The sequence below is a fragment of the Scyliorhinus torazame genome, chromosome 10, assembly GCF_047496885.1.
Source record: "Scyliorhinus torazame isolate Kashiwa2021f chromosome 10, sScyTor2.1, whole genome shotgun sequence".
NCBI classification, from domain to species: domain Eukaryota; kingdom Metazoa; phylum Chordata; class Chondrichthyes; order Carcharhiniformes; family Scyliorhinidae; genus Scyliorhinus; species Scyliorhinus torazame.
In genome coordinates, this window is record NC_092716.1 from 222114740 (window position 1) to 222135724 (window position 20985).

At 47.2% G+C, this 20985-nt stretch overlaps 1 protein-coding gene across 5 annotated transcripts in view; it reads left to right on the forward strand.

Moving 5' to 3' along the window:
- tub (TUB bipartite transcription factor) overlaps positions 1–20985 on the forward strand; it is a 589124-nt gene that overhangs the window by 262970 nt on the left and 305169 nt on the right. The window lies entirely within an intron of this gene.

Below are 20985 nucleotides of genomic sequence, written 5' to 3' on the forward strand. Positions count from 1 at the left end.
AGCACCCAGTGGAAACCCACACACACATGCAGAGAAAGTGCAAACTCCACACAGACAGTCACCCGAGGCTGGAATTGAACCTGGGACCCTGTAGCTGTGAGGCAGCAGTGCTAACCACGGTGCCACCATGTAACGTACATTCAATGAAGTGATACAGTTTGGTAGGAAGAACGAGGAGGGGCAATGTAAAATAAAGGGCATAATTCTAAAGGGGACTCGGAAACCGAGGTCTGGGCAGAACATGTGCACAAATTATTAAGGGTGGCAGGGCAGGTTGAAGAGTTGGTTCGAAAGGCTTATGGAATCCTGGGCTTTATAAATAGGGGCATAGAGTACAAAAGCAAAGAAATGATGATGATTTTTATAGAGCACTGGTTCAGCCTTGGCTAGAGTATGTGTCCAATTGTGGGTACCACACTTTAGGAAGCTATGAAGAGGGAGCAGAAATGATTTCGGAGAATAGTTCCAAGAACCGAGATTTCATTTTAGGGAATCGATTGGGGGAGCTGGGTTGCTCTATTGAGCGAAGTTTGAGAGGAAATTGGTTTTCAAAATCACGAGGGGTCTGGACAGCGTAGATCCCTTTGGCCAGAGGGCCAAAAACCACAGAGCACCAATTTGAGGTGACCAATGGCGACATGAGGGAGAGTTGTTTTTTGACGCATGTGGATCATTTCTGGAATGTACTGCCTGTGATTAAGTAGAGACAAATTCAGTCGTGGCTTTGAATAGATCACCCGAAGAAGGAAAAACTGCAGGGCTGTGGGGAAAATGCGGGGAAAATAATAAAGGTCCACCACTAATAGGATTTGATTCCTCTCACACACCCAGCTATGACTCACAGGCGAGTGAGATAAGTGCTTAAAAAAGAATGTCCTCTGAAAAGTTATTGGCAAAACAACTGAGTTGGTGGGGAACAAAAGTTAGCACTCGGTGCACACACCTGACGATCTCCGTTGCAGCAGGGAACTTCTTCTTCAGGAATTTGATGTTGTTACCATCAGAGTTTGTGCTTAGCAATGTTTGGTTTGAATCATGGAGAGGGGGAGCAGTACATCAGTGCAGTTTCAGGGCTCATTGTAGCATGGAGCTCACTGTGGTGCACAAGGCCAGTAAGCTGCAGATTCAATGGCATTAAAAACAGGACACTTTGACAAAGAGTGGTAGCCATTCTACCCATCTATTAGAAATTGACCACGTTCTTTCCTATTATAAAGCAATTTAGTGCTGAATCAAGCTCTGTGCTTATTAAATGCAAGATGCAACCCAGCAGGTGTTGAAGAATATGACAGGGAGATGTAACGGACTCCATATAATAATTCTGCATTTCAGAAGTCAGTGTTGTGAGTGAGTATTTTAAGCTCCTCCGTAAGGAACCTTTGCAGTACGTTGCAAAGGAGTTAGCAGGCGGGGCAGCAGCGCCATTTTGTCTATTTTCAGTCAGTAGCAGGGGCGAGATTCTCCGACCCCCCCCCCCGCCGGGTCGGAGAATCGCCGGGGGCTGGCACGAATCCCGCCCCTGCCGGTTGCCGAATTCTCCGGCACCGGATATTCGGCGGGGGCGGGAATCGCGTCGCGCCGATAGGCGGCGGGTCCCCCCCCCCCCTCGCGATTCTCCGGCCCAGATGGGCCGAAGTCCTGCCGCTAAAATGCCTGTCCCGCCGGCGTAGATTAAACCACCTACCTTACCGGCGGGACAAGGCGGCGCGGGCGGCTCCGGGGTCCTGGGGGGGGGCGATCTGGCCCCGGGGGGTGCCCCCACGGTGGCCTGGCCCGCAATCGGGGCCCACCGATCCGCGGGCAGGCCTGTGCCGTGGGGGCACTCTTTCCCTTCCGCCTTCGCCACGGTCTCCACCATGGCGGAGGCGGAAGAGACTCCCTCCACTGCGCATGCGCGGGAATGCCGTCAGCGGCCGCTAACGCTCCCGCGCATGCGCCGCCCTGAGATGTCATTTCCGCGCCAGCTGGCGGGGCACCAAAGGCCTTTTCCGCCAGCTGGTGGGGCGGAAATTCGTCCGGCGCGGGCCTAGCCCCTTAAGGTTGGGCTCGGCCCCCCAAGATGCGGAGCATTCCGCACCTTTGGTGCGGCGCGATGCCCGACTAATTTGCGCCATTTTGGGCGCCAGTCGGCGGACATCGCGCCGATACCAGAGAATTTCGCCCCAGGACTGCCAAAGAGGAATGTGTTCTGTGCCCCTCAACATGATTGGAAACAGATTATTTGCTCAGGATCTCATTGTTTTTCCGTTGAATCGCGCCGTGTGTGTGATTCTAACATTTTAGCAGTGACTACCCTTCAAAGTTTGACTATGAAGTATGAGATCATGAAAGGCACTAAACCAATGCAAGTCCTTTCTTCACTTACAGGGTGGAAGTTTCTCATTATTCAGCAAAGCGGAGCAGCGGGCGGAAAAGACGGGTTGGAAACCGTCGGAAACTTCCTCTACCATGTTGGGAGCCTCTTAGAAAAAACGACAAAGGGTGGGTGCCCCAATGTCACGGCTCTGATTTGAGTCTGCCCCGCCAGCAACTTGGGTTTCTTTTTGAAAAAAAATATTTTAATTCTTTTTCACATTTTCTCCCAAATTTACACCCACCAACAACAAACAATAATCAGTAATGAATATAATGTCAATCCCCATATCAATAACAACGATCCCATCCTCCCACCAAACTCCCAAACAGCAGCCCTCATGTTAACATAAACAATAACAAAAAAGAATCCGGAATCACCCATAGTCACCTTAACACTTACAGACCCACCCCCCAGTGTTCGATGTAATCCAATTCTCGAAAGTGCACAATGAATAACGCCCATGAATTGTAGAACTCCTCCATCGTTCCCTCAGTTCAAATTTGCCCTTCTCAAGAGTCAAGAATTCCAGCAGGTCCCCCTGCCATGCCAGGGCACAGGGTGGAGAGGTTGATCTCCATCCCAACAGGGTCCACGTTCAGGTGATCAACAAGGCGAAGGCGACAATATCTGCCTCCTCACCCGTTTCCAACCCCGGCTGGCCTCCTGAGGGCCGGGGTCCAGTTTCACGTGCACCACTTTCGAGATTATCCCAAAACCTTCTTCAAGCAATCCTCCTGCTCTGGACAGGACCAAAATATATGAATGTGGTTTGCAACCACCCCCCCCTCCCTCAACCCACAATGCTCACACACACCTTCTACCCCTCAAAGAGCTGGCTCACTCCCGCCTTTGTGATGTGAGTGAAACTTAGGTTTATAAGGACGCCACAAATTTTTTTTAAAAGTAGAAACATTTCCTCCACCTTCCCATCCCCCCCCCCCAAAACCAAGGAACCCACCCTCACCACAAAGCCCCCCCCCCCTCAATGCAACACCCAACCTTCCACCTCCACGTACTGCCCGGACACTGTAGGGGACTGTGCCGGGGGGAGTGCCTGGGCTTATTCCCGCTAGGGGCTCTATTCACCTGTGCCCCTTTGGTGGGTTTTGTTCATCATGAGGATAATGTCCTGATGGACAATCCAACTGGGGGCAGGCGGAGGGGGGGGGGGGGGGCGGCTAAAGGAAATGGGCTTCCTAACTTTCAAAGTCGGGTTCCCGTTACATCATAGGTGAAGGGAGGGTGTACAATCCCGCGGTGTAAAAGCTGTTTTGGGATTCCCGTGCAATTTTCCGTTCCCGCCCTCCCAACTCCAAAAAAACAGAGCACAGGATGCTCCTCCTCCCTCGCCCCTCCCCCACCCATAGCCCCATAGGGTTAAACACTTTCCAGCATGTGCTCATCAAGACATCCAAGAGAACTTACAACAATAAGAAATCTGGCTAAAGGGTTCATACTTTCAATTGATAAAATGCTGTCACAAACTGGGATACAGCCAAGAAGAGGAACAACTTTACCACAACCACCCTGACGAAACCCACAGGTGGTGACATCAACACATTCCAGGGTGAAGCATGCATCTGCATTTGTGAAAAAGAAACTTTATTTTGAGAAGTTGAAGTAATCAGAGAAAAGAATTAGAAGCAAACAACGTTCTGACTAAACCTTTAGTCTGTGGCGCTTGGCCCATGTACAACTTTAGAAATACCACGAATGTATTTGGCAACATTAGTTTTTTAAAAAATATTTTTCTTTCATCAGCCTTCCTACTTCTAAATTAACAAACGGTCGAAGGCAAAGAAGATCAGGACCTTACTCTACAACTTATATTATTCTTTAAAATCTGAGACTCTGTTCAAAACATAGAAATCATCAGTTGCAGAGTGAAGGAAAAGAAGCCGAGGCTGGAAATCTGAAACACAAACAGAAAATGCTGGAAATACCCAGTAGATCAGTCAGCATCTGTGGAGAGAAATAGTTAATGACCGGAATCTTCCGTTCAGGAGTCTAAATTCAGTGGTGGGAAGTGGGAGCGATTTCTGCTGGGGCAAAGGGGCGGGGGAGTAGGGGTTAAGGCTGACCATGCATGATCTTGTGTTGTTCAGCTTATTAAGCATGCATTTGTGAGGAGCTCGCCGATTCTTGCAGTGCGCACAGTCAGGAAATTGCCGTTCCCTCCGTTACCTCAGAGGGTCAAAGGTCCGGGCTCCATATTTTAAAAAGCAGCTGGAGAACCTCCACTATCCCTACCACCTTTGAGCTCCTCCCTTCCCTGCTAACCCTTTCTCCCTTCCTTGATCATCCTCCACACAACTTGCACAGCTAGCACCTGGTCCCGAGCATAGGCTGGCATTTACAGAATCTCCCCAAAGAGGACATTGCAGCAGCAACCCACCGTTAACCACAGACCAAGTCTACCTCACCAGTTACACACGAATGTGCACGTCTTCATTGGCGGGGAAACTAATTCCGGCAAAGGGGCCTTTTAAGGAGCATGCATGACTTGCTGATGATAAAAAGCTGCCCCCACCTTTAACCTGCCCTTGAAGCCTCAAGTACTTAAAGTTCATTCTGCCGTCGGAAAACTGATTTTTGTCCTCGCACTAAATTAATTTCCCCTACCCGCTGCTGGCAGGTCAGGAAGATTCTGCCCAATGCTTCAGGTTTATTCTTAGTTATGTACTCAGTTAATCTGAGTGTGTTGTTTCATTCTTCTCAACGCAATACCACCCATGGGTATATGTATAAGTTTCTATCTTTTATAAAGTCCCCATGCTTCTAACTCTGACTCATGAATTACAAGGAAACAAATTGCTCACTCAAAATGTTGATGTGCTTAACCGGGTTAGTTTACTTGTACCACTTAACAAGGACACAGATTTGAAGTGGTTACAGGAAAATTAAAATGGTTACAGAAAATGATTACAGATTTAACGGGTTCGTCCACTTTCCTAGTTTCCCAAAGCATGCTGGTTGAATGCCAAGTGTGAAATTATGCACAAAGGCCTTTCCTTGTTCTACGAAAGAGTGGCAAGAAGTAGAACAATTGAGGGAGGTAATTCCAGAGCTTATACTTGCCTTGGCAACTGAAGGCATGGCCACCAACGGTGGAGCAATCAAAGTCAGGGATGCTCAAGGGGCCAGAATTGGAGAGGTGCAGAGACCTCGGTGGGCCGGAGGAGATTACAGAGAGGGAGGGGAAGGGCTATCAGTAGATTTGAAAACCAGGAGTAGAATTCTAAAATCATGGCATTGGGGGCAAATGTAAGTCCATGAGCACGGGGGTGGTAGAGGGATGATAGTTGATGTAAATTAGGATATTGTGAGGCACACTGTATATTTTTTTTAATTGTCTATAGACCGGCTCATTGGTATTTCCAAAATTTTAAAATTGAACAAATGCCTTTAAAAAGTCTGAACCTATGTCTGTCTGTGACCCTCCGGACAAAAGAAGCCACATAGCAGTTTTGGGAAAACTTGCACCTCGTTATCCCTGAGGAACCACAAATTACCACCTGTGGTGGACTACACAGCCCAAATTCAATGAGAGCTTTACAAAGGCCATCTTCATTTAATAGCCCAGGCTGGACAGAAGGAGGTGGATCATCTGCTGAGGCAAAGGCTCTGAAACCTTCCTTTCAATTCCTAATCGCTAAGATGTTTAATAGTCTTTGAATCCGGATGATGGTTACGCATCATTTGTCAAAGATCTGGTGGACTGTTGGAACACGGACCACTAGTTTGTGGAACAAGTAATGGACTGGATTCTTCGTTCCGGAATCTAAGTGCTCCTGTCAGTGGAGAAGCACTACTGGTCTCCGCTGGCACTAGGAGTGGTCCAATGTGCGATTCCCTCTCCTTTTCCTTGCTAATTTACACATGGTGGAGAGCTTGCCAGATTCCGACAGAATCCCATTTTGAGCAGGCGGCCCAATGCAGAGGTCAGTGGCGGCCTCCCCTCTGCCCCAACAACACAAATCCGGTCTCTCTCAGCACGCATTCATGAAGGTGACCTGATCCTCCCCCACTGACCCCTCCCCACCAGACACCCCCTCATTAGAGACCCCATCAGAGACCCCTGCCTGAAACCTGAAGAGCAGTCCAGGTAGTAGAGTGAAAAATCAGTGCATTTTAACTTACCTTTCCCTATCATCTGCTGCCTCAGACTAAAGTGTTTAAAGCATCAGCTTTTAAAAGTGTCATAGGCTTCCTCGAAAGCCAAGTGTATTTCCAAGGCCTTCAAGTCCTTTGGCAGCCTTTGAAATGGAAATCTTCCATTCAGTTTCACACAGCAATACATTGCATTAGCCAGTGATTGACAGTTTTATTACTCCAGAGACAGGTGCCAGATCCTCACCAGCTGGTAGGTGTTTTTCTGCTGTGAAAAAGTGAAAATGAAAGCACTTTTGCCCATGCAGATCCTGTTTTTTGGCCAATGCTCCATTCTCCGCCTGATCGGAAAACCCGACTGGTGTCAGGCAACGTACAATCTACCCTATTAGCTTGCCGAACTGCATGGCACAGATTGCTGCTTTAACATCTGCCCAGCAGGCAACACCGAAGGAGATCTGGTCCAGGTTGCACACCTGACACCATCTACCCTGCTTCAGGTGGACATTCTATGCCATTGCCTACAAGACTGTTTCATCTTTGCTTGTCTATCTCATCATACAAAGTCAACCCCACCGGAAAAAGGAATCCTACAATATTGTTTTTCAGCCCGTCCACCTCTGTGAAGGAATGTCCCATTGAACTTTGATTTTGGATTCCGGAACTCATGTGAAACAATATCTATTTTCAGTGCGGTCTCTGCATTGTAAATCTTTCTTTTCTCTGTCCCTCTTTTACTGTCTGTTTTCACGTTTTGAGTGTGTGCAAATAAACTAACACCTTGAGTTCATCCAGTCTTGAGATTGCTGTGGGCTTGTTAGTAGAGGATTGGATCGCTCCAAGACTGAAGTGTTGGGGAATATAACACCGCTTATAAAGAAGTAAATAATTGAAAGCAGCTTTCTGGTTACAGATGGGTGGCGATAGGAGAAATTAGTGCTGTATGAATTAGCCCCCTTCCTATCTGTAACAATATGGACAGCAGAGTTTTGGATGAACTCAGGATTACAGATGTCGCAAGAGAAAATATGAGGAACTGCCGAGTATTTTGAGAGTTTCTGCAAACGTTAATGTTGGAGATTGTAGAACCCTATGGAAATTCGCCCCCATGAATGCACAGAAATAGCGATGGCAGAGCTGGGCGACAGGGTAAATCCAATGGCTTGTAAACGTTTACCAGGCAATTGCATTACGAACTAAAGTGTTGAGTTTGCCACCCTGGCGTTTTGCTTGTTTATTTGATAGGTGTTTAACGTGCATATGAAGTTATCTGTTTCACTTTCAGAATGGGACCAGCTCAGGGGAAGACCCAGCCTTTGTATATGGAAAGTAGTGGAGTGTAATGGAATATATTTGCACTTGGGAGAAAGACCAGGATAGTTGCAGCTACAGTTCCATTCAATAAGAATCAATGGTCGTTTCAGGAACAAATTGGGTCTTGATGAGCAAGCTGGGAATGTTCCAGCAAATAGTTTACATACGATTTGCATATGAGTGGGTGGACTCACTGGAGCGCTCTGTGTTCCATCAGGACTTTCTGGGCAGTGTTGCCACTTCCGCAGACTTTATACTTTTGCTGTTTTCCACCATTGTGTTTTGAAAGCAGCTTTAAGGATTCATTGGAAGATTTCCAGCCGCATTTGGCATTAATGTAGACAGAGCAAGTTTTATTTATTTTTTTAAAACCTCTTCGTCAAAAGTAGAGAAAAGAAAGTCTTGTGAGCCGCGTGACATCATTTAGTCATGAATTATTTGCTTCCGTACCACAGTCAGAATTGGATATTTGTTCAGATTCGAATACTTCAGGAGCAAACAGTTGGAACTAATTATTTATTCAGTTTGAACATTGCCCTTGTGTGCTTTAATGCTATGCTTTTTGAAATCCAATAATGTTTCCGGAAATTGATGGTAACATTGGGTTAGTCGGTGGCCTAAAGTAGACCTTGGTTGTCTCTTCAATTTTGGGATCTTCCTATCGTAGTTTGGCTCACTCGTGCCAGCTGACCATAGAAGAACATTGGAAGGGAATATCTTCACGGTTCTCCAAATCTCCTGCTATCGCTTCAGCAGAAACTTTGGAGAAAAGTATAAATTGTTGTCTTTCACCATTTATGCTGTTTCTATGGGGTTTCCATCTTCCACTGAAGTAACAGTAGAAGTTCAGGAGAACCTGATACTAAAAACTCAGGAGACCCGGGAAAGTGTTTCAAAATGGTGGTTTATTTTCAGCCTAAGGAAAAGGCCGCTACACGGCATACAGCACGTAGGTCACAACGGGGACTACGGACCAGGCCGGTACAATCCAGGCCCCATCAGCGGGGAAGCTCGTATCCCACAAGCCCCATGGGGAGATCAATCAGGTCATCCCTGTGGATCTTGTGGGGGTAACTACACTGATCAAAATTCCAGGTTTTTGTATTTGTGAGACAACTGTTTTCCAAATGCAACCTAGGATGCTCTATGTACATACACACATTTTGGCCATGCATGGGAAGATGTGCCACCTACAAGAAGATGAGATTTTACTAAATATCAGTAAGTAGTGAAATGTGGGATGGTTTCACACAAGTGAAATCAAATTTTCCCCCCTGTTGGCCTAAAAATGGCATCAAAACCTTTACTTGTCTCCTCTCTTCTGAAGGTGCTAACTTATCCTCAGCAAAGTTTCGCTAGCATCAACAACCCTCTGACCCCAGCCCAGTTGCCAGTCTACTTCTGTGAGCACAAACAGGGAAAGTTACCAAACTATTTGTCGTATTGAGGGTTGATGTTAAATTTGTAATTATATAGCCTACATTATCAGTGATGTATGATCACATGACAACAGCGCATGGAGAGATAAAACTTTTATGTAGAGCCTCTTGCTGTAGCCTAATAAAAGGATAATATTTACCAACAGTCGAGCCTCCAGCTTTAATCTGTATATCCGGACCCAGGTTGATGATAACAGACGATTCAACAATAAGAAAAATCTCTCCCAATGCCTCGGTAGCAAGTCATTAAGGGCTATGCACTTGGGTGACTTTTCTCTTTTATAGGCTAGAGACACTGGCCAAGTGGCATGGCTGTACCTGTAACCTCAGCTGTGGTCTGCTAATTTAGCACAAATTGGGAGCAAAGCCACCTTTCTGGTCTGCGTGTCTTGGTCCCTCAGTAACAGAGCTTGAAAGAAATGTTAATTAAACATTGCTTAATATTTATGGATATTCATTGTTACTTCTCTGTAACTTTTGTGGTAATGCTTATGGGCAGGAGTAAAGCCAGAGTGCAGGATTCAGACATATATAGATGAGCAATAAGGGAACTGGTAGCCTGGAGATGTTGATAGTGCATTAGTTAGGCTGGCAAGCAGTTGGAATGGGTCAGGCCAGGCTTGAATATAACTGGGGTTGGATTGGACCCTATCAGGGTGAACTGCTTCCGACAAGCTGAGGAAATAGTTTTGGTGGGTTGAGTTTGTTCAGAAAGTACTTGGGTGGGTTGAACAGGGTCAGTGGAAAATCCCCCCTCCTGCGGAAAATCCTCCGCCTCTCAAATTTGGGGAATAAAATCGTCTGGTAGAAATAAATCAACCATCCATTTTGGATACTGGTTATTTGGTGAAAACAGAAATGTCTGTCTACAATAAGGTAAATAACTCCTTGAGCATTGGTAACACAGATAATCATGGATGCTTTTGATACCATTGAGAGCCATTTTGAGCTCCTAATCAAATATTATAATTGATCACCCCATTCTGTTGAGGTAATTATGCTGTAGTAACTTGGGTCATTTTGTGTTTATTTTGACTGTTTTTTGATGGTGGTGTGCAAAATTAAAATGTTATCAGTAAAAAAGCCAAATGTTTGAGCTTCGCTTTCCCTGAAAACTAAATGATCTTAAATATAAACCAAACTTTTTCGGTTACTGCAATGTTTCTCTGAAGTTTATGTTGTCTGCTACCTTTACTCATTCATAGAGAGACGGTGAAACAGATGAGTGATTGAGTAGTGAACCATTTAGGACTATTGAATTGTCCGTTCCTCTTTCAGGTGGGAAGGTGACACTGCCTGAACTGGGAGGCCAAAGACTGGCCTGAAATTGGTCTCCTTAATATTATGGCCAAACCATTCATGTTGTCTCCACTGGCAAATAGTTCATCTGAAGAACTGCATGTTCTGATCAACATAATTTCTCCGGGCTGCTCCCATCCCACTGTTGCAATTTTAGCAGAAACCTCATAGGCACAAGTAAACAAGGTTTCTGCTGAGACTCTGCTGTAGCTATGGCACCAGAGTGGAGAATCTGAGGAAATTCACCCACTATTTATACTCCGAATATTCCAGAGAGCCATGGTGAGGGTGACTGAGATACCACTGAGTAAGGGAAGCACTCCGGCTCCTCCTAGTTTTAAAATCACTTTTTTTTTTTAAACCTAAAAGAATATAGACTTGGGGCATCTTCCAGAGATTGTTTTTGAATCCCAAGAATTTAGCAAAGAGGACCCAAAACCAATGCTGCACCGTTATGGGGCCTGTTTCGTCAGCTTGGATATTTCTCAGATGTCCTTTGGGCATGAGATATCTGTCCTCAAAGACGGCCTTTGGCACTCTCTGCATGTCCCTCTCATAATGTAAAGGAACTAAGAAAGACCAACATTCAGTCAGATAACAAAGAACCTTTAGCTTCAACTTTGCTCATTATTTTCATGGTTTGACTAAAGAAGCTGGAAACGTTGCAAGATTGAGTTTGCCTTTTTTTAAGGCCATGACCTCAGCAGGGTTTGCATGGCATCTGTCCTCCTCCAGGACTTCACCACATGATCAATGCCCAACCTGCCTGTTCAGGTCAGGCACTGTCTGAACCCCTCTTTCCTCCCCAGGTGCCCTGGCCAACTCACTGAACCGACACCACCAAAAATCAGATGAAATGAAATGAAAATCGCTTATTGTCACAAGTAGGCTTCAAATGAAGTTACTGTGAAAAGCCCCTAGTCGCCACATTCCGGCGCCTGTTCGGGCAGGCTGGTACGGGAATTGAACCATGCTGCTGGCCTGCCTTGGTCTGCTTTTCAGCGATTTAGCCCAGTGTGCTAAACCAGCCCAAAGGCCAGATCAACTGGCCTTTGATTATTTTCTGTTTGTGGGACCGTACTATGCACAATTGGCTGCCCGAATTACCAACAGTAACTCATTGGATGTGAAGAGGTTTCGGATGTTCTGAGGATGTGATGAGATATATTATATGAAAGGAAGTTTTTAAAAAAAAAATCCTTACACTGCACACTCACATGGGTACAATTCATACCTTGTGAAAAAAAATTACTGCAGACTTTACAAATAATGACAGCACAGAGACTGAGTACAAGCTATTTTTCCTCGCAGCTGTTGAAAATCTAACGCACAAAGCCCAATAGATTTTGTAATAAATGACTCCTGAAAACTGAGACCAGCAGCTGCTGTCTAGAATATTACTTCTTTGGTGCAGATATTGATTGCCACCGAGAAAATGCATGAAGAAGGATGGCTGTTTACTGGTGGGGAGCGGGTGAATTTCCTCAGATTCTCCGCTCTGGTGACAAAATGGCAGCAGAAACCTTGTTTACTTGTGTAAATGGCTTTCCTGCTGAAATTACAGCAATGGGATGGGAGAAACCCTGAGGAAAGTCAGAGAAATTATGTTCATAAGGGAGCACTTAATTTATCTGTGAAATATCTGTTTAACTCTTGCATTACTGGTGTCTCTTCCACATTGATTTGAAGAGAAGAATGCTTTTGTGAGGGCCACAAAGAATCCAGCACTCTATCCCCGCTGGGCAGGGGAGAATCCCGGCGTATAACTCTAAGGGTGAACTACACAATACCGGTTTTAAGGAAAATTCTTTTTTATGGAAGGGACTCGGGCCCTGACCCATTTTGTAAAAACAGGATTTATCTGTAATTCCACGTAATACTTCTTTACAATAATATAACAATAATAATCTTTATTGTTACAAGTAGGCTTACATTACCGAATACCACTGTCCATTCATGTCCACAAAACAGGGCCGCCGTGAATCCCGCCCCCGCCGAAGTCTCCGCTCCCGGAGATTGGGCGGGGGCGGGAATCCGGCCGCGCCGGTTGGCGGGACCCCCCGCTGGATTCTGCGGCCCGGATGGGCCGAAGTCCCGCCCAGGAATTGCCTGTCCCGCCGACGTAAATCAAACCTGGTATTTACCGGCGGGACCAGGCGGCGTGGGCGGGCTCCGGGGTACGGGGGGGGGGGCGCGGGGCGATCTGACCCCGGGGGGTGCCCCCACGGTGGCCTGGCCCGCGATCGGGGCCCACCGATCCGCGGGCGGGCCTGTGCCGTGGGGGCACTCTTTCCCTTCCGCCTCCGCCACGGCCTCCACCATGGCGGAGGCGGAAGAGACTCTCCCCACTGCGCATGCGCGGGAAACTGACAGCGGCCGCTGACGCTCCCGCGCATGCGCTGGGAAACTGACAGCGGCCGCGGACGCTCCCGCGCATGCGCCGCATTTCCGCGCCAGCTGGCGGGGAAACAAACGCCATTTCCGCCAGCCGGCGGGGCGGAAATCCCTCCGGCGTCGGCCTAGCCCCTCAATGTTGGGGCTAGGCCGCCAAAGATGCGGAGCCTTCCGCACCTTTGGGCCGGCGCGATGCCCGTCTGATTGGCGCCAGCTTTGGCGCCAGTCGGCGGGCATCCCGCCGTTGGGGGAGAATTTCGCCCCAGGTTTCTGACCGAGGAAAGGCGGAGGGAGAACATTCTTTATTTTACTGAGAAGCCTATGGTCCAAGTACCATTATGGTTGAAAATAGGAGATGAGGGAAAAAAAGTCAAGGCTTCATTATAGCTGAGAAGAAACACAGCAGTCAAGAATAATGTGGGCCCTTTAAAAACAGATGGTAATATTGCCAAGGAAAATACTGAAATGACAGACTAATTGAATAATTACTTGGAGTCAATCTCCACAGTAGAGGAACAGGATAATATATCTGACATTCTCAGAAGTTAATAATGAATCAAGGACTAGAACTCATTAAAGTTAAAGTGAGCAAAAACAGAGGGTGGGATTCTCTCAGCCCGGGGCTGGGCCGGAATATCGCTGCAAATCGCGCCACGCCACCCCGATGAGAATCGCGCAATTGGCGCCGGCGCAGTGCCGGCCGGTTGACGCTCGAGGGGGCCCCCTCCGGCAATTCTTGGCCCAGGATGGGCCGGGCGGCCGTATCAAAACACCCGAGTCCTGCCGGCGCTGTTCTAATCTGCTCCTAGCTGGCGGGACCTCGCTGTGGAAGGGTCCTGGGGGGGGGGGGGAAGAGGGTTCCAACCCCGGGGAGGGGGGCCTCCGATGTGGCCTGGCCCACAATCGGGGCCCACCGATCGGCGGGCCGGCCTCTCGGGCTGGTGGCCTCCTTTCTTCCGCGCCGGCCTCTGTAGCCCTGCTCCATGTTGCGTCGGGGCGGAGAAGGGAACTACTGCGCATGCGCGGACCCCGCGGCACCCAGTTGATGCCGGGATCAGCAGCTGGAGCGGCCCTCCGTGCTGGCCCCCTGTAGGGGGCCATGTTGACGCCGTCGAGAAACGCGACGGTGTCAACACTTAGCCTCAGGATCAGAGAATCCCGCCCAGAGTATCTGAAAACAATGATGCCATTAAAGAGTGAAGAATCAGCAGGACCTGATGGTTTCCACTCCCAAGATTTTAAAGGAGGTGGGGGGGGGGGGGGGGGGGGGACTGTAGTAATCTTCAAAAACTCTCTTAATTCAGCAGTTTGTACATTTTGGCTGGAATAATGCAAATATAATTCCACCCTTGAACAATGTCAAGCGAGAAGAGGCAATTATAGGCCTGCGGCGAAAGGTACATAATTGATGGGCCAGATTTCGGAGTCACACCTATATCAGGCACAAAGGCAGGCTGACGTACTGGTTTCCTGGCTGTATCCACCTCTGGGTCATTTTCCGGTGGCAGGATGGACAGTGGCAACTGAACCCCCCCCACCCCCACCTCCAACCCCCCTTCCCCCCACCCCCCCCCCCAACCAATTAATATCCTCTGGGTTACCATTGATCAGAAATTGAACTGGGCTAGCCATATTAATACTGTGGCTACCAGGTCAGGTCAGAGGCTAAGAATCCTACGGCGAGAAACCCGCCTCCTGACACCCCCCCCCCCCCCCCCCCCCCGCCCCCAACGACTGTCCGCCATCTACAAGGCACAAGTATAATTTGGGGCAGCATGATAGCACACTGTGGCTTCACAGCTCCAGGGTCCCAGGTTTGAATCCCTGCTGAGTCACTTTCTGTGTGGAGTCTGCACGTTCTCCCAGTGTCTGTGTGGGTTTCCTCCGGGCGCTCCGGTTTCCTCCCACAGTCCAAAGACATGCAGGTTAGGTGAATTGGCCATGATTAATTGCCCTTCGTGTCCAAAAAGGTTAGGAGGTGTTATTGGGTTTCAGGGATAGGGTGGAAGTGAGGGCTTAAGTGGGTCGGTGCAGACTTGATGGGCCGAATGGCCTCCTTCTGCACTGTATGTTCTATGCTCTATGTAATGCCTGGATGAGTGCAGGTCCAGCAACACTCATGAAGCTCAACACTGTGGTGATGTACATCAATGTAAATGCATGTAGGCTAGCTGGACACTAGAGGGAGCACCAGAAACATCACACACACAGCCAATAGATCAGTTAGATAGGAGACGACCAATGGACATTCACGATACACACGGAGGTGATACGACCACAGGGGGGCATTACACCAACCCATATATAAAGGACACCACACACATGATCTGCCTCTTTCCAGTGGAGACAGTCAGTGAGAACAGACACAGGGTTGATTCAATATTACACCCACCACGTGGGTTGCAGCAGCTGGTTAGTCAGTCTGGGTAGCTATAGTAGGATTAGCAGTAGTGTCGAACCCGAGTAATAGAAGTGTAAATAGTTGAATAAACGTGGTGAAGGTATCTCCACGTCTGAACCTTCCTTTGTCAAGTGCACCACAAGGAAGCCGCTTATGTTACACCTAGAACATAACAAATCAGACACCATCCAGGACAAAGCAGTCCGCTTGATTGCTCCCCTTCCACAAACATTCAAACCCTCCATTGCGAACAGTGGCAGCCGTGTGTACCATCTACAAAATGCACTGCAGTAACTAACCAAGGTTCCTTTGACAGCTTCCATCGACCAAACCCATGACCACTCCCATTTAGAAGGACAAGAGCAGCAGATACCTGGGAACTCCACCACCTGGAGGTTCCCCTCCAAGTCACTTACCACCCTGACTTGGAAATATATCGGCGATTGTCCACTGTCACTGGGGCAACATTCTGGACCTCCCTCCCTAACAACACAGTGGGTGTTCCTATACCTCAAGGACTGCAGCGGTTCAAGAAGGCAACCCACCATCAATTTCGGAAGGGCAACCAGGGATGGGCAATAAATCCTGGCCGAACCAGCAATGCCCACATGCCATAAATGAATTACAAAACAAAGGGCAGCCCACATGAAAGTTGTGGGTGGCCAATTTTCAATGTGCCATTCCAGAAATTGCCATGGGGGCGGTGGTGCTGGTGTGGGGGCGGTGCTGGTGGTGGGGGAGGGAGGCTGTCCCCCTGATTTCCGAAGTCTCTAATCCTTCTGGCCCTCTGACACCTCTCACTTGTGGCTGGTGACCAGGAATGGAGGCTCCCATGTCTTCCGGCCTACTTCAGTAGCTCCCACCTCTCACAGCGGAGCTGTGAGCTTTCACTACTGGCTGGCCGTCTAGACCCAGGAGCGTGCCCACCTTGCTTAACAGAATGGACTTCCCAGAGACTGACATTTAAATGGCTGCCTCCTTAAAAATTGCCCTCTGGGTCCTGTCTGGTTAATTTGTGGGTTCCCAACTCTCATTTCATCCCAATGTTTGGATGAGGACCTGAGAATGAAAATCCTGTCCAAGTGGTTCCAATCATACCGTGCCGAATAAATGGACCAATCACCGTAATGGTGCTCATAAAACAGTGAGAGGAAGAGCCTTTTGAGGCTGGATTTGCTCGAGGAGCATGAGAAAGGTGTTACAGCCTGCTCAGACATGTTAGACCACAGCTCGCACCTGCACACATCCTTCTCTTTCTGTTAAGATGGTATTGCCCAGTGATGGGAAAAAACCTACTGCAGGAAGTGGTGAAGAATGGTGTCCAGAGAAACTGAGTTGGAGAAGAACGGAGAGCAGAATGTTGCAAATTTTCTGCTTCTTTGCTCAGCAGCCCATTATTTTCTTTAATGGCTACAAAGTTCCTGGCTGGCAGATGATGAAGCAGGAAATGTCGGGTCACAGCCGGCATTTTCTGCTCTGTTCGCATTGGGCCGGTTCAGCAATGGCAATGGGAATAGAGAATATTGTGAAGTTGCGTTTTACATCAATGTAAATTTATGACGCCATTGTTCGCTTCTCCCCCCGTCAATGACGGGGGATGTTTCTCAAATATCACAATAAAAAATTAAAACATGATTATCAGGCCCCTACACCAGAATCAACCACCCCCTGCCCCCCAAATCAGAAAATCCATCCATAGTATGTGTGATGGTAGGACTGCGTGAATCGTGACTGGTCTCTGGAGGCCTGCACCTGGTGATCTGACCTCCCAGGGGAGCAATGTGAGTGCAGTGCTCCGAGGAGAAGGTCATGCCCATCTACTACCTGGGGACCCAGTGGCACTACCTGGGAACCACCCAGGCAGTGCTAGGTAGTGCCCAGGTAGTGTTGGAGCTGTCCAGACATTCCCAGGGGGAATTACCCTGCAGTGCCAGGGGATACCTGCACAGTGCCCGCATAGTGCCAGGAGGCAGTGCCAGTGATGTCTCATACCACCCAATCCTTGAAGGTTTTTTCAAAGTGCTGCACCATACGCTGCGTTTCCCGCCCGACAGTGGCTTTGGCCGATTTCCAGGAAAATCTCACCCCATGAACATGTCATGTAAAAGGCTAATTTTCCCGTATTTGGCATTTTAAGGAAATTTGATCTTTTCTTCGAAATGATTAATATTTGAATACATTTAAATTGGTTTGAGACATAAATTTAAAGTTGCAGAGTCACTTTTGAAAATTTTGATAATTCATTGTTGAATCTTTTGCACATTCTGTAATGCTCATTTTTCCACTCAAAGCCCAAAAGCCATTTTTTTGCAACATTAAATATAAATTGCAATGTATTGATAAAAATTAAATATATTTCCATTTATATTGTGCCTTTCATGTCCTTCAGAATGTACAAATTATTATTTGTCACTTCTGCCTTGCTTTATCTCTGAGAAAATGAGTGTCAATCTTGATATAAATTAATAAAATAAGAGTCTATATAATATTGTCTCGCTAAATTTTGGTAGCGGTTTCATAAGTTGGCAGCCTGGCTCAATTTAGTATTTGCTCCATTTTGAAAATTGGGCTAGCAGAATGACGGCGACGAACTTCAGAATGATCGGTGTCTGCGTGGGAGGTGGGTAGAAAAGGTATTTTCGTCCCTACATCCTTTGACCGCTCTTCACTTCAATTTTCTTCATTTTCTTTTCTTTTATTCGTTATGGGACGTGGGCATTGCAGACTGTGCCAGCATTTATTGCCCATCCCTAATTGCCCTTTAAGGGCAGTTAAGAGTCAATCACACTGCTGTGGGTCTGGAGTCATAGAAAGGCCAGACCAGGTAAGGACGGCAGATTTCCTTCCCTAAAGGACATTAGTGAACCAGATGGGTTTTTTCGACAATCGACAATGATTTCATGGTCATCATTAGACTTTTAATTCCAGATTTTTTTGTTTTATTGAATTCAAATTTCACCATCTGCAGTGGCGGGATTCGAACCCGGGGCCCCAGAGCATTACTCTGGGTCTCTCGATTACTAGTCCAGTGACAATATCACTACGCCACCAGAAGTTGGCTTCTGCCAACTAGCTGCTCTGATGTATGAGGGGGACACGCCTCGTAGATGACCGGAATCAAGAGCTCAACGATAAGTAGAATTGGAAGTGCAAATCAACATCTAACTGTTGATAATGCTGAATACCAGTGCTGTGACTACTTTTTCTTCATTTCCCCCACTATTGCAGTATTCCCCAGGTAAATTCAATTCGACTGCTTTTCAAGACACATTCAGTTGTTATCTACCTGATGCTGTGTATCCAGCTCATTTTATTATTATGGTCTTATGGCCTAATTTCATTTTTGTATTTTAGTTGCCATGCCAACTGCAGAACACTTTTGCTTCACAGAATTGTCGTGACTTTACGTGAGGCTGATTTGTATGCCAAATAAACGTTAAATTAACCATTAGACTTGTACGTCTGTTTCATTTGGAAGGTGTTGTTCTCCCTTTAACACCTGTAACAATGCCTGTTCTCTGGAGCAGAATATTTCTTATTTTTATGGCAATAAATACAGAATTTTAAAGCTTTTCAATAGTTTTAGGTGAATGCATTTTACCTGATTCTGTCCTGACCTTTGGAGATACCATGATTGAGGCGATTTGCTTTCTTCTGGCACATAGTTGTAGCTACTTGTCTTTGCATGGCTCAAGTGTACATTTCCAGAGACAGGAGAGATAATGGAAGGTGGAGGAGGTGGGAGCAGTTTGTTGGGGTGAAGCTGGATCCTGTGAGAAAGGGAGGGTGACGTTGATTCTGCAAATTAGATCAGTGCTAGCGTTTATCTAACCCCCTTCAGCACATTACACTTGCACACGTTTCTAATAAATTGTGAAGATTTTCAAAATGTACATAATGGTAGATTAAATTGAAAAGAGAATTTTGTGCAATATTTTCCAATTGTAGAAAGTATGTCCTTTATGTTGAAGCAACCAATCATGAAGAAAGTTTGTTCCAACTTGTATGAATTTTAAAATGCAACATGAAATATCTCAGTAATGTTAACCCTGATGTACCATCTACATTCTGGCAGTTTTTCCACAGCACCTGTATAGACTACAGCAAAGTGATTATCTGAACGCAGAAAAGAGATGTTACAATGACTGAAATTTATTGCAGCTTGGTGTAAGTGCAATTTGTGACTATGCTCCAGTTAGAAACACACGAGAAGTTCTGCAACCTTTTGTAAAAATATAGCATATTAAGGAAGTCCAACAGATATAGGGCGTGATTTAATGACCTCATGATGCCCGACTTGGTGACGAGACGAGGCCCTTGAACATGAGATCATGACACTTGAAACGCCTCATGAGATTAAATCGGGCAAGATCTGGATTAACATATTTAAGTGAGCCATTAGGCTCATTTAAATATGCCTGCACCGTATTCTCCCGGGCCCAGGAACTAATGGCTTTGTCTTGGAGACCTCGCCATGGTGCCATTTCGCACTGGTTTCCACAAACAGGGACCAGGCGTAACGGCACTTAAAGGCTCCTGGGTGGTTGGGCTCTGCGTATCAGTCCCGCAGATACCCAGGCACCTTGGCACTGCCTGGGTGGCAGAGGCACTGTCAGGGTGCCAGGATGGCACTGTGAAGGTGCCCGGGTGCTAGGCTTTCCATGCTAGGGATCGGGCCCAGGGATGCCTTGCCTTTAAGAGGTGGGGTGAGGAGGGTCTCTAGGACCCCGCAAGGGGTAAGTTGGGTGTAGTTGCGGGGGGAGGGGGGGGTGTTCAGACGCCACGGTGGGTGACTGAGGGGAGTCAAAAGATCAGGGCATCATTTAAAAATGGCGCTTCGATCCATGAATACTCTTCCTGCACTAGCGAACTGAGCAATCGCGCCGGTCCCACTGCGCATGCACTCATTGGCACCGGCCCCATGGCGCATGCGCAGACCCATGGCGCCCATCTGACGCCGGGAACGGCAGCGTGGGTCACTCCAGTGGCGTGCTGGCCCCCTGTAGGGGTCAGAATCGCTGCTCCTGAGGCCATGTTGATGCCGTCGAGAAATGCGACGGCGTTTCCGACAGCGTCTGACACACCTAGCCTCAGGATCAGAGAACCCCGCGCTCTTTCCCAGAAAGCAGTGGAGGCAAGGTCGTTGAATATCCTTAAGGCATAGATAGATAGATTCCTGATAACCAGGGAGTCAAAGAGTATCAGGGCAGACAGGAACATGGAGTTGAGGCCACAATTAGATCAGCCATGATCCTACTGAGTGACAGAACAGGCTAGAGGGGCCGAATGGCCATTGCCCTGCTACAAATTTCTATGTTCATAAACATTATTGTTCACAAAGTAATATATTTCACCAGTGATTCAAAAAAATGAAATATTTGCAGTTAATTCCTGTTAACCAGCCCGCTTGATTTCTGAGGAAGAAAATGGGCTTAAATAAGCCATCATTGACTTTCCCAGTTTTTAATTAATCTCAAAGATGATCAGTGGAATTAAGTTGGCTTCATTATAAATTTACTTTAATGCTCCCCACAACCCCTGCCCCCCGTTAATGGTTTTGAGGTCACTATTTTTTTAATTCTATATTTTTTTTAAATTACTTTCATTCAGAACCTGTTTGCCTGTAGCCCAGAGAGCTTTTTTATATTTGCCGTGGGAATAAAAGCCATTTA